Source organism: Phragmites australis, chromosome 9 (assembly GCF_958298935.1).
Source record: "Phragmites australis chromosome 9, lpPhrAust1.1, whole genome shotgun sequence".
Taxonomy (NCBI): Eukaryota; Viridiplantae; Streptophyta; class Magnoliopsida; order Poales; family Poaceae; genus Phragmites; species Phragmites australis.
The window spans coordinates 18984663-19002460 of NC_084929.1; positions in this window are offsets into that span (position 1 = coordinate 18984663).

The window sequence follows — 17798 nt, forward strand, 5'->3', positions numbered from 1 at the left end:
CATAACCATCAAGGATTCATGGTATATGAGTTAACATTGATAACAGTAAATCTTGTCTCCGAGGAAAAGTATTTTAAAAAGCGATGTCTCCGAGGAGACGTATTCTATCCTAAACATGCTAGATATCAAGGCGTCACCCATCGTTAATATATTTAACAACAAGTATTCCTAGGGTGATATGTATTTTGAATGATGATATGTAAGGCATGGCAGTGTTGATAGGATTAACTACTACAAGTAGTTTGAAAGAAAACGATATATATAGCACATACGATAATAAGTCCGATTTTTGTTGATCATGTATATTATTTGAAAACCATAGGTTCAGTATGATCAAGAAGATAGGACTTGTCTTCTCCGAAGTTTTCTTCAGAGTCTTGGTTGTAGTCAGGATCCTTCTCGCTCCTGATGCTTCCTGCGCAGTACTCACTGAACTCTCGTTGCTCTGCAATTGCGACCACGATCAATAATGTCTATACTAGAAAATAACCAAATAATACCAAATGAAAAACCAAATGAGCTCTAATGGACATCACAATTTGACATATGAGTAGATCTCGATTTTAGATGCATTTCGGCGAAAGAATAGTCGAAATCGGAGCCAGAACGGAGAAGTTACAGCTCCCAGAAGTTTTAATCTAAATTAAATCTAAAAAATACCAAATGGCACTGTTCATGAGTGGGACCCACAGGTGGGTCCCACTGAACAGTAATTGATGGGACCCATATGAACAGTACCAGTTGGGTCAAGATGGGCCCAGATTGGGCAGGGTTCGGGCTACATAGTGTCAGGTTGCACACTGTCAGGCTGAATGGCTTAGCGGGCTGTGAGAACTGGGCCGGCCCATTGGGGTGCGGCCTTTGAACGGCTGGGCCAGCCTGGAGGGCCAACAGTGCTCGGGCCGAGTCGTGGCCCACTTGGCCAGGCCGGGTCGCGGCCTTTGGCCGGCCCACGTGAGCGTGTGGGCGCGCGGCGATGGTTGGCGCAGCGTGAGCAGCGGAGGGGAGGGGAAAGAGTGGCCGGCGGCGAGAAATTCCACGGCGACGCGCACGGGGAAGCTCGCTGGCATGGGATTCTGATGGGGTTTCACAACGGGAAGTCGATGCCGGGCTTCTTCGCAGAATGGTGAACGTAGCGAGGAGCACGTCGACGACGGCCGACAATGAAATCAATACCAGTCAGCAGCCGAAGAGGGGCACTGGCGTGGCCAAAAATTGGGCAGCGCTCCCCTATACTGGGAGGCGCCAATCCGCACATGAAGAGGGGCCTAAGGCCTCTAGGCATCACGACACGACGATCGGCGACGCACACAGAGTACTAACACGCCGGCGTTGAGCTAGAGCACAGCGGCGGAAGTCAAGCACACGGCGGCGCACGGCAGCTGACCAAGAGAGAGCTTGGGGGCGTCTACGCGCTATCTAGGAGGGGGCACTAGGGGCTTGGGGTGCTCACCGTGCTCAAGGACGACAAGGAGAGGGATGGAGGCCAGTGATTCGCCGAAGAGGTGGTGGTGGCGCTGTGTGGCTACTGGCGCGAGCAGGCTCTCATCGGGCTTCTAGCGAATGGATGACGGTAAGGTCCTGAAGCTCCCTGGTAGCACGACGGTGAGGTGGCGGAGCGGCGCCCACCATTTTTCCCGCGGCGTGGGCGCTCTGCGCCGACCACGCGCGGGCGGGGCGCGAAAGTCGTGCGGCCCTCGAGCTGCGGGGAAGAGAGAGAAAAGAGGGAGAGAAAAAATGGAGACGACTGTGGTATGGGGGAGAGGGCAGGTGGCTCGCTGGTGCCGCGGTGGTGAGCGCTAGCGAATCGCGGTGTCGAGCTGGAGGAGGAAGGAGATCACGTGGGCGGGGGCTGGGTGCGTGTGCGACATGTGGACGACGCAGCACAAGCGGGGTGCGGGCAACGCTGGCGCGCGCGACCGATCGGTTGGGCCGACTGGTGCGCTAGTGGGCCGTGCGCGGGAGAAAAAGCGAGGAAGAAGAGAAAGAAGAATGAGCTGGCTGGCGGGTTGAAGAGAGAGAGAGAGAGAGAGAGAGAGAGAGAGAGAGAGGAGATTCGGCCCGGGGTGAAAAGGAAACAGAAAATGGATATGGATTTAAATTCAAAAGAGAGATTTGAATTTGAATTTGACTTTGGATTAGGATCAATTCAATTGGAAATATTTGAATTATGAGATAGAGGTAAAGCTCCGAGATTTGGGAATATGATTTGAATCAAAGGATTTAAATTGAATTTGAACTTGAGTTGGAAAGAATTTTAAGAAAAGATTTGAATTTGAGAGATATTCAATTCAAATCTCCACTCAAAGATGCATAAAAACCATAAACCAAATGTGTATGAATCAACTTAAGGCAGGGATTACCTTAAAATAAATTTGGAGCATTTTGGGAATACTTAGCCAATTAATACTAGTATTAATATTCACACACATACTTCCTTGATTTTATTTGGTTTCAATTTACTAATTAAATTTTAATTTTGCACTAAATTTTGCTATTTAATTAATATGCTAAATTCATGATGTCATAGCAACCACATCAGTACCGTGGGGAGAGGATTCAGGTGTTGCCAATGACTGATCTTGCACCGATTGCAGGCACTGTGAGGTCACCGCATGAGTTATGATCTGAGACGATGGCGTCGCGTCGCTGGTGGAAGCGGTTTCCACCATCGCATAGGAAATTGGAGCTCGTCGCTGAACCAGACGGCGCAGCAAGATCAGGTCACAATAGAACCAAGTTGTGAAGGAATCGGCGGTGTCCTAGTTTGAGCGCGTGCGATCTAGGCCTACGTGCCGATCATATTGGCTAAGGAAGCCAATTACGATTGGCCTTGTATGAATGCTAGCACGATTTTGTTTCAATACGCGCCAGGGATGCCATTTACCTTCCGCCCATGGACATGGGAATAAGGGAGAAACCGTCCAATCAGATACGATTTTCCCGTCATCCCTTCAGTTACGATCAGGACCATGCATTGGCTCACCAAGGTTTCATCGCCTCGGCTCAACAACGAGGGAAAGGAACCAAGAGCAGCTCGACCAGGCGTTCTAGGGGAGGCACGGTCAGCAGCCTGGCCATAGAATATGCTATTCCATAGCTGACTACAAATATTATATATATATATATATATATATATATATATATATATATATATAGACACACACACACACAAGTGGTTGATTGAAATCCTTGCTGTTATATATATGTTTGTTTTTGAGTTATAGGATATAAGTATAAAGTATACATGTTGTATAGTATAATATACATGTATGTATACTAGTACATAGGAAAAACATGGGAAAAGGAATGGAAAAGGAAAAGAAAAAGAATAAAACTTGCACCGGGCCGAAACTCGCGAAGCCAGCCCACTCCCTCTCTCCTTCTCTTTCCCGACCGCTCTACTGCCAGCCCGACCGCTCTCTCTCCTCTCCCCTTTCTTTCTCTGCTGGGCCGTGACAAAATAGCCGATCCGGCCCACTCCACCGCGCATGTGAGATCGAAGCACAGATGAACTCATCTTCCTCCTCCCGCCATTCCTCTCCTCCTCTCTACTTTTCATGGTCCGAAACCCATCGGAAATCCCGGGAAAATACGATTTGGTTCGGATGGATGAAGTCTTCTAGAAGAGCATCATCGTGTTGTACGGGGACACCACCGTGGAAGGCCTCCATGCCAAGCCAGATTCAAGTTCAAACGAGGGAGATCGACTTCGATCGAGCTGTGCGTAAGACGAACTTCACCCGACCCCTAATTGGACTCGAACTCGAACGCTCTTGCTTCCCGGGTATATATGTGCACCCCCTGCCCCTCCTCTTGACACACCGCTCCTTTCCCCATTGAACCAAGGCAAGATTACCATAGAAGCCAAGTGTCGCCGAGCTCAAAAGTCTGCCACTGCATCTCGCCGTCGCTAGACCACTCTGAAGGCCACCGCCGATGACACGTGTGCAAAAAGGAGTCACGATGATCTGTTGAACCTCTTCTGCCACTCATCCGAGAACATCATGCAGCGCGACATGATTCTGGTGAATATCCGACCAAGCGCCACCGCGGAGTGAAGCTTCGCCGCTGTCGGGTTTCACCGAAGACCAAGGAGGTGAGTCAAACCGCCCGATCTACTCTTGATGGCTACGATTAGATTAGATCCCATACCCCTTCACGAAACAAGTCTGAGCCGTTATATCCAATCTCGACCGCCTAGATTTAATAAAGATGACGGTGCTATCAGTGGGTGTTACCGCCGTCCATCGGCCACGTCATCCGACCACATCAGAGCCACGTAGGCGCTATGATAGAGGTGGCAGCCATGTGGTGGTGCCACGTTGGAAAGAGCTGCTTGCGTGGCATACAAAGTCACATCGATTTTTGATTTATTTATTTTGTGTTTGATGACGTCAAAATAATCAATAGTGACATAATAAATAGAGTTAAATAATTGGATTAATTATGTTAATGTTTTGGATTCCTTTAGTAAAATAATTCTGGAAAATAGGAATACATTAGAAAATAGTTTTAGTAATGTTATTTAATTATGTTTAATGTTTTTATAATTCAATAAATTCTAAAAAATCCTAGATTGCTCTCGAATTGAAGATAAATTTCTAATCACATAATTTCATCTGTAGTTAATTTTTTATCATATTTTAATCTTTTGTAAGCCGTAACTTGTCAACCGTAGTTCCGATTTGACCCATTCTTTTGCTAAAATGTCCGGATAATGCAATCTTGTGTGTGATGATTTGACCTCCAGTTTGCTAGACATTGAATTAGTGAGCTGGATTTGAGCTTGGATAACTCAAAACTTGCAACACATTTCAACGTAAAACATTCTTACTAAGAAAAACTAAGTACAATTACTTCTAGGGGTGAAGTCAAAGCCTGACCACCCTATGCAGCTGCTCGGGATCCGCCTCGGCCCACAATGGATGATATGCATAGCCCAAGAGGTGGAATTGATATATCAAGTTTTTTTATATTTTTTATTAAAAATTTAAATAAATAGATTTCTCATGAAAAAAATTATAAAACTAAACGCCTACCGCCCTCTCAGGAGACGATAAGGAACTAACCGTCCTATGAGAGAGCGATAAACAGTCACACAGACTCTTACCACCGCGGGTAGGCTTATAGCACTCCGAAGGATAAGCTACAGTGCATAAAAAGTAAATGTCGATGAACAGTAGTCCGAAGTTCAATTTCGTTTCATACCTTCTCTATTCAAAAAAGTAATGTTCTGTTGCTCCAAAAATTCTAAAACTTTTTGTACGTGTTCCATAATTCATGTGCAACCCATTTTAATTGAATTCAACCAATAATCATGTGTAGAATTTAAACTAAAATTCTCCAAAAAAGACTACTTTGATAACTTTTAGCGATTGTTAGGGCCTCAAATAAATTGCTAAAAATCTGTTAAAATTCACTAATATTTTTCTTATGTGATGTGATGATTTATAAAAGTATTTTAGCACTAGGTTTATACATGTTTGAATTCAAATTAAGTAAAAAGAAGAATATCACATGAAATTATAAAAATACATATAAATGGTGCATTACAAAGGAATTCACTTTTTTACCATATAATCTAGGGATAAAAATAATTTTAGAAATTATCACATCACATAAGAATAATATTAGTGAATTGTACCAGATTTTTAGAAATTTATTTGAGCCCTAACAATTGCTAGAAGTTATAAAAGTAGCCTTTTTTTGGAGAATTTTAGTTTAAATTCTACACAGGATTTTTGGGTGAATTCAATTAAAATGGGTTCCACATGGATTATGTAACACTTAAAAAAAGTTTTAGGATTTTTGGAGTAACAGAACATTACTGTTTTGAATAGGGAAGATAGGTGGTAAATTGAACTTCGGAGTACTGTTCACTGATATTTACTGTTCATGAAAGGCGGTAAGCGACCGCCCGTTGGTATACATCTAGTTTGTAATTTTTTTACGAAGAATATATTTATTTAAATTTTTAATCAAAAGAATATAAAAATAAAAAAAGCTCTGATATATCAGGAAAAAGTTAGGCAAAGATGGGAAGGCCTCAAACGCAGACTGGCACCCTGCAAAACCTCCCGCTATGCCATGCTTCCGCCCAGACACCTAGGCCTAGATCTGCCCAGGCACTACGACGCTACCACTATGCCACAGAACTTTCATGGCTCTGTCGACCATTGGCCGCCCAGGCCCAAGTCTGCACATAAGTTGTGCCGCTGCCGAGGCACCAGCCCGCCATGCGCTGTTGGCAATCACCCATGCAGGAGCTTAGATTCAATCTCCCATTTCATTCACAAAATCACAGCATTGGGTCCTTGGTGGTAGAGGTCAGAGGTGGAGAGGAGGTGAGCTCCCCAGAGTTGCCTATAGCCGGATTCCGAGGAGTCGAGGATGGGGCATGTGCCGTGGCTCCACCTTGCCAAGGTGAGGGATCTTGGTTTGGTTTCTTGAATCTGATTGACAGATTTAGAGTGAAGAGCTTGAGAGGTGTTCGTCTTACAACCTTGCAGGGGTGAAGCGAAACCACCAACCTCATTAATGTCCACACACTCTAGCTTTCTACATCTACGCATGGAAAATCACCTTAGGAGGAGCACATTAATTAATGAGAATGATCTCAGGATAGAATGCCCTTCTAATGTTATCTCTTCCTCCACACTTTACTCACACCCTTCAATATATTGATTGATCAAGCCACGTGCTTTAGACATTGACCCTGTGAGCGAGAATTATTATTTCTTGTTGTCAATTAGCTTCAGTGGTCGAAGATTTTTTAGTCCTTCTCAATGGGAAGATTTTATCTGGGTCCCTATCAGCTCTAGTGTATTTAAACTAGATAGCGCAACTGTGGAGGGTGGCAACTCAGCAGGGTTGGAGCACTTGACAAGCATAAGCCCTTATAGATTAGGCATGCTGTGGAAGAAGTCGCACTGGAAAGCGTTTATATTTGAATAGGAGAGATCCAGGCAGAGCAGGTTGATCTTTTTATTGCTATTATTTTTAGGAAGAGTTGTTTTTATATTTGGGAAGCTGAATGGACTTGTGAGGTTATAGCAGCCACTGAGGGAAAGCAATTGGAGTTTTTGAAGATATCAGATGGAAGATGGAGTGATTCTAGTGCAGTGTAGGAGAGATCAAGAACTCAAAGACAAGAGAGCTTGGCCAAAAAAATGATCAAGCTTTGCAAACAATCTTTATTTCTGTGAGCAATGCCTTATAATAAGTGTGGATTGTGGTCAGTCCACTTGTTCCTTGTCTCAACCATTCTCTCCTTACATTCCCACCTTGATCACCAACAAGCGAGATCCAATGCATGTGTTCTAACCTAGAATTGTCATCACAAAATTCATCTGTTGTGAGGTGAGGCCGTGATACGCTAAGTAGCAACAACAATTTTAGTGGCCTCATCAGCTTTAGTTGTAGGAGAAAAGGGCAGCTACAGAAAAAGAATACACCCAAAAAGCTTCAAGTGTACCATTTCCAACATGATATACATCATAATGATTGTACTTGCTGCATAATTCATTATTCTCCTTCATTCTGTCTTGGACTCTTTTGATCAACAATGGTAAGGAAGCCTTGGGAGCCCATTAGTTTATAGGCTAATTGAGTTTGTTTTAGTATCGCATGTGTCAATGGCAACCGTCGAAAGAGCATTCTCAATAATGAAAATAATAAATTGTGCGATAAGATGTCAGATAAATGGTTCAATGATTCGATGATTTTTACAATTAGTGAGATCTATTTAAATCACTTGATGAAGAATCCATTCTTTGGCGGTTCCAAGGCATCAAGACTAAAAAAAAAAATGCAATTGCAGCATAATTGTAGGCTTGTTTAGTTAGCATTTCCTTTATATTTTTTCATGTGAACATATTTTCCTTCTTTTCAAAATTTTAATATTTGAATGTTGCTTTATTAATTAGAGCATATTTTTATTAATAAATATTTCTCTAAAAGTTCGCCCATGCTGTCCAAAAATTATGGCTTTCGCCACTGGCTACTTCAATATAAAACCTTAGTCAAATCCTTACAACATGTTTGGATGTTATCGTATCTACAAACCATAGAGTTTCAAACCACAATTTTCAACTCAGATGTAAAATACCACGTGTTTTTTTGTTACCACAATCTTTTGCAATTTTGAGAAAACATGAGTCTATTGGGCGATGGGTCACGCTTCCAAGCAATCACGTGACTTCGCATGGGGTGTCACACCTGGGCGATGGGTCACGCTGGCCCAACAGGCTGATGCTGGGATGCACATTAATGGATAAGCGACTTGGATGGTGTGCTCTTCTGACATAGGATGTGGGATGAATGTCATCTACCCTAATATGTTTTTCCTTAATCACAAGATGGCAAAAGGTAGTTCAGGCTGTCACTCGGAGACGAGCAAGAAAAGATTTCATTGTTGTAGTAGTTTATCATCTCTACTTTAAATGATCATAACTCTCTCATTAGGTGTCTATTTTTCAGGTCTGTTTGTACCATTGTGTTCCTTACAACGAGAGCTACAAAATGAGACCCACATTACATATATTTCGGAGAGATTTTATGTGTTATAACAAATTACATGTCATAGTACTAGCAAGTTATGCATAAACTTGCTAATAAAGGTGTTCATATAAGTTGCTACCAAAATATTCACATAAATTTTCTACCTCGTATGAAATTGCTACTCAATCTCCATATAAGTTGTTGTAAAAATTCAATGAAGTTGCAACACAAACTTCACATAAATTGATAGGAAATATTGATTTAACTTGCTACCTTTTCTGAAATTGCCACCTAACATTCCCTGAAGTTGTTGTAGAGTCTGCTTAAGTTGCTACCAAACATTACCTAAAGTTGTCATAGAGGCTCTGTATAAGTTGCTACCAAACATTACCCGTAGTTATCGGAGAGTTTCTGCACAAGTTGCTACCAAACGGCTCAAGATTTTTGAGTCAAACCAACTCAAATGAAGTCATTGTTAATTATTGCATCACCACTAAAATTGCATAGTTTTTGAAGCATTATAGATGCCTCAATTTAATTTAGAATGTGAGGGAGGAGATGTTGAATATACTCGGTATTGTTCCTCTGGGACCTCTTTCTTCCACCTCCTAACCACGCGCAGGAGTGTAGCGACATGCCTCTACCAGTTTCTACCTGAGCTCGATGCTGTCTACGTGTAATGAGCTCTGACTCGTTTCCCCTACAAGATGACACACCACAGTCATCGATCGCCGTCACTCCACTGTCAATGTATGGCCTCAAGGCTCCCAAGACCAGCACCCTCTCCTCTCTCTCTCTCTCTCTCTCTCTCTCTCTCCCAATCACTGTGGTAGCCTCTCCATCCTCCTCGCTTGCCATACCACCAAGATCCGTTGTAGTAAGATCCCTGGGAGCCTCTCTATCCATCCCTGGCCTCCATCTCCCCCTTCTTGTCGCTGAGCTTGCTCATGCGTAGCCATCTTCCCAAAGCCCGATGCTACACCAAGTTCACTGTTGCCGTGAAGCACATTGTCACTGTGAGCCGAAAGACGATTCAGCGTGTCCATGGCTTCCTCATGACCTAACGTGCCCTCCTGACCATTGACCCCACCTCCTTCTGCATTATAGCTCTCATGCTTGTTAAGGTATCGCCAAATAATTGATTTGGTGTTGCGACACTCGTTAGTGAATGCCATAACTTTCACCTTGCCTAATTCCACTATGGCATCTCCCTTGTCGAGCATGGCATCGCCTAGTCATCTCTTTATCGCCCATCGACGTCGTAATGTGCAAGGTGAATGCTGCAAAGTCAATGGAGCGCTCACAGGGAAAAGGAATACACACACACACACACACACACACAGAGAGAGAGAGAGAGAGAGATCATGTGGGGGAGAGGAAGAGAGAGCGCACGCGGGGGAAATCAACTAAGGAAGTATAAGCGTGCGACAGCATGAGGAAAAACTAATCCCCACTACCGCCATTGCCTCCCCCTCCCTGTTGCCTTCTCTACTCCAACATCATTGTTGTCGCCACCTTCCACTACCTCCTCTGCTCCAGAACCACTGGTGCACCGCCATCGCCTGCCCCTCCCCACCACCTCCTCTGCTCTAGCACGCTACTGTTGCCACCTTCCGACCTCCTTCGTTGCTCTATTATCGCTGCCATTGCCACCTCCCCACCACCTCCTCTACTTCATCCTCCAGTAGACTAGCACTGCCATTGTTGCCTCCCCTTCCCCATCCCTCCTCTGCTCCATGCTCAAGTGTGAGTATGTCGTCACCTCCCTCTCCTCCACTATGATGAGCAATTTATTAGTATACATTGTGGGGTCCTCTATGAATAGGAAAGACACAAGTGCAGCCTCTCAGAGATGCATGATAGTGATGTAGCAACAGGAGCATCAAGTGCCATGGCTAGTGTAGATGGAGAGGGCAAATTTGAAAGTATGATCCAAAGAAGGATCCTACAAGGAAGGCAATGTCTAAAGACCTAGGATGGAAATATGCATTTTGGCCAAAGATTGGTAATAGAGATTTGGCACAATGTTCATTTTGTGACAAGAAATTATCAGGAGGAATCAAGAGACTGAAGCAACATCTCATAGGTGGATATGTATATGCACAAAAATGTGCCAAGACTATAACAAAAATTATGAAAGAAATGCCAGATTATCTAAACAAGAACAGAAAAAACATACCACCCAACTTAGATGATGATGAAGCATGGGATGATATAGTTGAGGTAGCAAGCATTGTTGGATCTATCGCTGCCTCTATTGGTGTGCCATGTTATGGGACAATAGCCAATAGGAAGCAATTTGCCCTTAATTTCATGGTTGGAGCACCAAAAGTGAAGTAAAACAAGTCTATTGCTACTATGCTTCGAACAAGCCCTGAAGATGTTGTTCAGCAAAGGCATCCCAATAGCATTTATTCTCAAGGTTCCATTGAGTCAAAGCTAAGAACTAAGAAAGAAAGACATGTCATGAATATGCATATAGCAAAGTTCTTATATGAGTGTGCCATACCATTTAATGCTGCAAACTCAAGGAACTTCGAGATCATGTGTGAGTCCATTGGACAGTACGGTCCTAGATACAAGCCTTCTAGTTACCATGAGCTGAGGGTGCCATTGCTAGCAAAGAAAGTGAAAGAAATAGATAAATTGAGGGAGAAGCATGAGGAGGCTTGGAAGCGATATGGATGCACACTCGTGTTAGATGAATGGACAAATAGGGGGGGATACCACTTGATTAATTTCCTTATCAACAGTCCAGAGGGAACCTTCTTCATGGAGTCCATTGATGCATCAAATGAAGCACATGATGTAAGGATGTTAGCAGCTTTGCTTGAGAAGATAATTAAGAACATCAACGAAGAGAAAGTGGCTCAATTTGTCACCAATAATGGTACCAACTACAAGACAAGAGACAAGCTTCTAATGGAGAGGACACCTGCATTGTTTTGGACTTCTTGTGCTACACTTTGCTTGGAACTTATGTTATTAGACATTGAGAAGCTAAACAAATTTAAGAAGCCTATTGCACGTGCCAAACGAATCATCACATTTATTTATTGGCATGGGAGGCTTCTTAGTGCAATGAGGGAGAAGACAGATGGGAGGGATCTTATGAGACCTGTAGCTACTCATTTTGCCACATCTTTCTTAACTTTGTGGAGTTTGCACAAACACAAAGATACTTCAAGATATGTATTTCTTGGTGAAGATTGGACTAGGTCCAAATTGGCAAACACTAAGGCATACAAAAAGTGTGTATGAGTTGTGCTTTATAAGGAATTATGGAATTCAGTTGAAGATTGCCTAAGGGCTTCTCAACCTCTACTTGTTGTGTTGAGGTGGTTGATAGAGACGAGAAGCCAACCACGCCAGAGGTTGCAACATTTATTGCTTAAATGAAGGAGAAAATCAAAGCAGCTTTCCCTACCCAAAACAAGTCATGATTGCTCAACAAAATCATGACAATTGTTGACACATGTTGGGTGAAGTAAATGGAGCAAAATTGTATGGGGCTACAATCTTCTTGAATCCAAGAAAGTTCTTTCCCATCATAAAAAGAGGAGATGGTGCATATTTTGGTGAGCTAAGAGTGTGTTTCAATGGTGTGTTGGATGTATATCTTTGGAAAAATATTGATGGAGTAGCCATTCTCTATGTGAACCAGCAAGGAGACACATTTTCAAATAAATTAGCAATAAAAAAAAGAATCAAAGAATCCCCGTAGGTGCTATAGTATTGTACAAACTTTTTTGTGTGTTCATTATTCAAAATTAATTTCAGCATGACTTAAATTTCTGAATTTGAATCTCTTATTGTCATTTTAGTTGATTGGTGGCATTCATATGCTAGCCGAGCCATAGAACTATGAAGATTTGAAAAGCATGTCACTAGTATTTATTGTTCATCCTTAGGTTGTGAGCACAATCGGACTACCTTTGAGTTTGTAAGTGGAGATGAAGCACCTTTTAGATATATCTAATGTATTTATTTTCTTTGCTTCATTTGTCATTCGTAGATCCATGCCAAGAAAAGGAACCGATTGAAGCACAAAAGATTGAGTGATTTGGTCTATGTTCAATATAACCAGAAAATGAAAAGTAGGTTTCTAAAACGGTGTGAGGAAGGCCACAAATATGATCATTTAGTCATAAAGGAATTTGATTGGGATAATAAATGGGTGGACCCATTGGCTGAATAGGTTCAAGGTCACTATGGGTCTGATGACCTTATATGGGAACATGTTGATGATTTTATTGGTGCATCACACATTCTTTAAAGTTGCAATCTTCTCAGAATAGCTTGTGGTGATTTCATTAGCTATTCTCGGCATCCAACTTCTACTTCTACACAAAGGATGGTTCAAGAGAATGGGCCACACTCAGATTAGAGAAGTGAAGATGAGGATGAAGATTTTATTCGTCACGATGATGATGATGATTATGATTATGGTGAATCTCTACATGGCACTACTCAAGAGAGTGACATAGAGAATATGGATGGAAACAATTTGGATGAATTCAACCTTGATGATGATGAATATTGAGAGATGAGAGTGTTGGGTTGGTTGTTGGTGTTTTGCTCTTTTGGATTGTGTGCACTGTGGAGTGACGTCTAAACTACTCTAGTACTCTAATATTACTTATTTAGTTCTCTTTTAAAATGTCATGTTGAACTATTGATGTTATAGCTATAGACTTGTGGTGCCATTTGTTATGTACTTGTATTAAAGTTTCTTTGCTACTGTCGTTGTGAGCCAAACTATGAAAGAGTGATGCTTACTTGCTGCATGTTGATAGTTTGGTAATACAATTTTTTTCATGGCAACATTGCTGTTAGAGGGGGGGGGGGATGAATGGTACTTGAGAGAAGAGCAAAGAAAGGACAATGCCATCATTCATCAAGGGATGCTATTCAACATTCTTGTTTCAAAAATTGTGCTTGTACATTCATGTGAGTATGCTGTCACCTCACCTAAAATGTGTGAAGGTAGTCAGGCAATTCGCCTTGTCTTACCATTGTGACAACTATTTTTGCCTTACAAAGTCACCATCTATAGTCGAGGGAAGCACAAGGATGATGGCACAACCCAGTGCTGCTCGACCCAAGCCAAAACCATGGTGAGCATCCCCGTGGAGCACTGAAGCTCGAACGCCCCTCCTGTTCCTCCCTCTTCTGCCCAACAGTTGCCATCACCATGGACCGAACCGTTGTCACTCACCGCTGACAAGCTCGCCACAGAGGTTGTTATAGCTACATGAGCTCAAGTTGACCAAGTCAACTCAGTTGGGCTCGAGCCTCACATTTTATCTTTGTGGCTAGCTAAGGCTACGTGTAAGAAGTTTAGGGAAAAGGATTAGAAAATTAGACAAGAGATTATTGTTGCATTAGAAATTATAGTAAATTATATAAATCATAGAAAATAAATTGTATACCAAAAATTGTTAATCCAATATTTTTTATTTTTGTAATGCCATACTTTATATGTTAAAAAATATTAAGACTTATGAAATAGCTACTGAAATGCATGTACTTGATTAAAAGTGCTGCAATTTCAATAAATCATAATTAAATCATGCCATATCCAAAATTGGTAAAACTAATTTTTTTTATTCTTTGTATGATCTTTAACATCTATGAAAAATACCAGCTTCCATGTTACACCTATTTAACATGCCTTTAATAGCTATGATTAGTTAAGCTTCCTTAACTTATAAAATTCATACAAACTACTTCTAAAAATCCTCTTAAGATATGCTCTACACAATAAAAATACTGGTTAGGATGAAAAGTTCATTCCTAACATCAACTAAATTAGAATTTATGCTTTTCGAAACAATTAGGTTAGCAATCTGTCCTTTTGAACAAAGCTGCACTAAATGTTTATACCATTAGCATGTGAACTCCAATTTCAGTAACTCTTGTTGAATTGTACTCATAACATTATGAACTACATCTCCACCAAATTTTATGCATTTGGAGCATCACTACTACAGAATAAGTCATCCGTACCCTCTTTTCACTATCGGTTTGAAAATAACCGACAGTGATAAGGTATCACTACCAGTTCACAAGCTCCAACGGCTAATCAATTAGTGATCCGTTAAGAACCGGTAGTGATACCCACTGATGAGTAATGTTGGCCTGATCTTCCGATAGTTAGCGATAAGTCGGTGGGTGGAGAACTCGACGTTGATGATCCAAAGGCTTCGACCCGAACAGATCGTCTCCCTTGCAATCACTACACCACAGCTCCGTTGGTTATCAACCGTGTCGCGCGGTTGACCTCGCCAAGAAGGCTCAATCCCTGCAAGCGTACCGAGAACACAAGCAAGAACGTAGAAAATGCAATCTGAAATATTGCAAATAGAATTCAAGCACTCGAAGTTGGGGCTCCACAAACACTTGCGGCGGCCTAGTCGGTCCGGAACAAGAGCGAAAATCTCACAATCTGTGTGTAGATCAATATCTAAGCAAAATCTAACCCTAATTAGGGCGGCAGCTACTATATATAAAAGACTAGGGTCGGCCAAGGACCCCTGGACACGTCCCTAATGGACTCCAACACATTACACGGCCCAACGGCCCAAAAGATGGTGGCGCAGCACCCTGACAGATTCTGGACGTCCATTTGTTTCGACGATTCCTGTTGACTCAGAAAGAATTTGGACATGGGACCAGTCCCGTTGGAAATCTTATCTCCTTATCTTTCCAACCATGTGTAGAACGTCGAAAACGGAGTCCGTATACGTCCTGGGCGACGATTTTAGTGCAGACTGATCCTGGACTCCAAAACGGACTCGAATTTGATTGGACCTCCACCTTGGCTTGGGCGCCCTTGCTGTTCTTCTCCTGTGTGCCTAAGTAACAATACATCACAATTATTCAGTAGCATCCCATCCTTATCAAAATATAAAGGAACACTAAAGAACGAGCTCACCTCATGATTTAGTTGACGAGCTCGTGTCAATGGACCTATTGTTGGAGGAATATTCGGTGTGTGTGTATCCGAAAGAGTGATGTCCTCATCATCCTCCCCCTCTTGAATTGGAGTCATCCTCAACGCAATGTCATCTTCTTCTCCCAAGTAAGGCTTTAAATCTGAAATGTTAAATGTGGGACTAACCCCATAATCTGCAAGCAACTCAAGCTTATATGCATTATCATTGATCTTTTCCACAATTTTAAAAGGACCATCAGCTCGAGGCAGCAATTTAGACTTTCTCAAATCAGGAAACCTATCTTTGCGCAAATGTAACCACACAAGATCACCAATTTCAAAAGTAATATATTTCCGACCTTGGCTACCATAAGTTCTATACTTCTCATTCATCTTTTCAATATTTTCCTTAGTCAACTCATGCATTTTCAGAATCAAATCAGCACGTGTCTTAGCATCAAAATTCAATTTCTTGGATGTTGGTAAAGGAAGTAAATCAATAGGGGCACGGGGGTTAAAATCATACACTACCTGAAACGGACTTACCTTGGTGGTGGAGTGAACTGATCTGTTGTAAGCGAACTCAATATGGGGTAGATACTCTTCCCACATCCTCAATTTTTTCTTCAAAACAGCCCGCAACATGGTGGATAATGTGCGGTTCACAACCTCCGTTTGTCCGTCGGTTTGAGGGTGACATGTCGTCGAAAACAGCAGTTTTGTCCCAAGTTTATTCCAAAGTGTCCTCCAAAAGTGGCTCAAAAATTTTGTATCACGATCCGAAACAATGGTGTTAGGCACTCCATGCAAGCGAATGATTTCCCTGAAAAACAAATCAGCTATGTTTGTAACATCATCACTCTTGTGACAAGGTATAAAATGTGCCATTTTTGAAAAACGATCCACAACGACAAATATACTATCCCTCCCCCTTTTGGTCCTAGGCAATCCTAAAACAAAATCCATAGAAATGTCCTCCCAAGGCACACTAGGAACAGGAAGAGGCATATAAAGTCCATGTGGGTTCAAGCGAGACTTAGCTTTATTGCAAGTAGTGCAGCGTGCCACGTAGCGCTTGATGTCGTGCCTCATCTTAGGCCAAAAGAAGTGAGCAGCCAATACATCCTCAGTCTTCTTCAGTCCAAAATGTCCCATCAAACCACCTCCATGCGCTTCCTGCAAGAACAATAGGCGAATAGAGCTAGCTGGGATGCATAGCCTGTTAGCACGATATAGTAATCTATCATTCAGCACATATTTATTCCAAGTTCTTCCTTCGTTACAATGTTCAAAAGCATCTTTAAAGTCCAAATCAGTAGCATATAATCCTTTAATTGTTTCTAAACCAAATATCTTATGATCGAGTTGGGACAGCATGGTATAACGTCTAGATAACGCATCTGCAATGACATTGTCTTTACCTTTCTTGTGTTTAATGATATAAGGAAATGACTCTATAAATTCAACCCATTTAGCATGATGTTTGTTCAGTTTGGCTTGGCTTCTAATATGTTTCAAAGCTTCATGATCAGAATGAATAATAAACTCCTTGGGCCAAAGATAATGTTGCCATGTTTCTAAAACTCGCACTAAAGCATACAACTCCTTATCATAAGTCGAATAATTAAGAGATGGCCCATTCAATTTCTCACTAAAATAAGCAACAGGTTTACCTCCTTGTAGTAGCACTCCTCCAATTCCAATGCCGCTAGCATCACATTCTAACTCAAAAGTCTTACCAAAGTCCGGAAGTTGGAGTAGAGGTGCATGCGTAAGCTTATCTTTCAGCGTATTAAAAGCTTGTTCTTGTGCTGGCCCCCATTGGAACGGAATACCCTTCTTTGTCAACTCATTGAGTGGGGCAGCAATGGTGCTGAAATCTCTCACAAAACGTCGATAGAACCCTGCAAGGTCATGAAACCTTCTCACCTGTGTGATAGTCACAGGGGTCGGCCAGCTCTTGATGGCTTCAATTTTAGCTTCATCCACTTCAATTTCCTGTGGAGTAACAACATAGCCAAGAAAAGCAACTCTATTCGTGCAAAAGGTGCACTTGTCAAGGTTAGCAAACAAACGTGCCTCTCTCAAAGCAGTAAAAATAGCACGTAGATGATCAATGTGTTCTTCATGTGACTTGCTATAGATCAAAATATCATCAAAGTACACCACCACAAATCTTCCTATGAAAGAACGTAAAACCTCATTCATCAATCTTATGAAAGTGCTAGGTGCATTAGTTAAACCAAAAGGCATCACTAACCACTTATATAGACCGAACTTAGTTTTGAAAGCAGTTTTCCATTCATCTCCCAATTTCATTCTTATTTGGTGGTAACCACTACGCAAGTCAATCTTACTG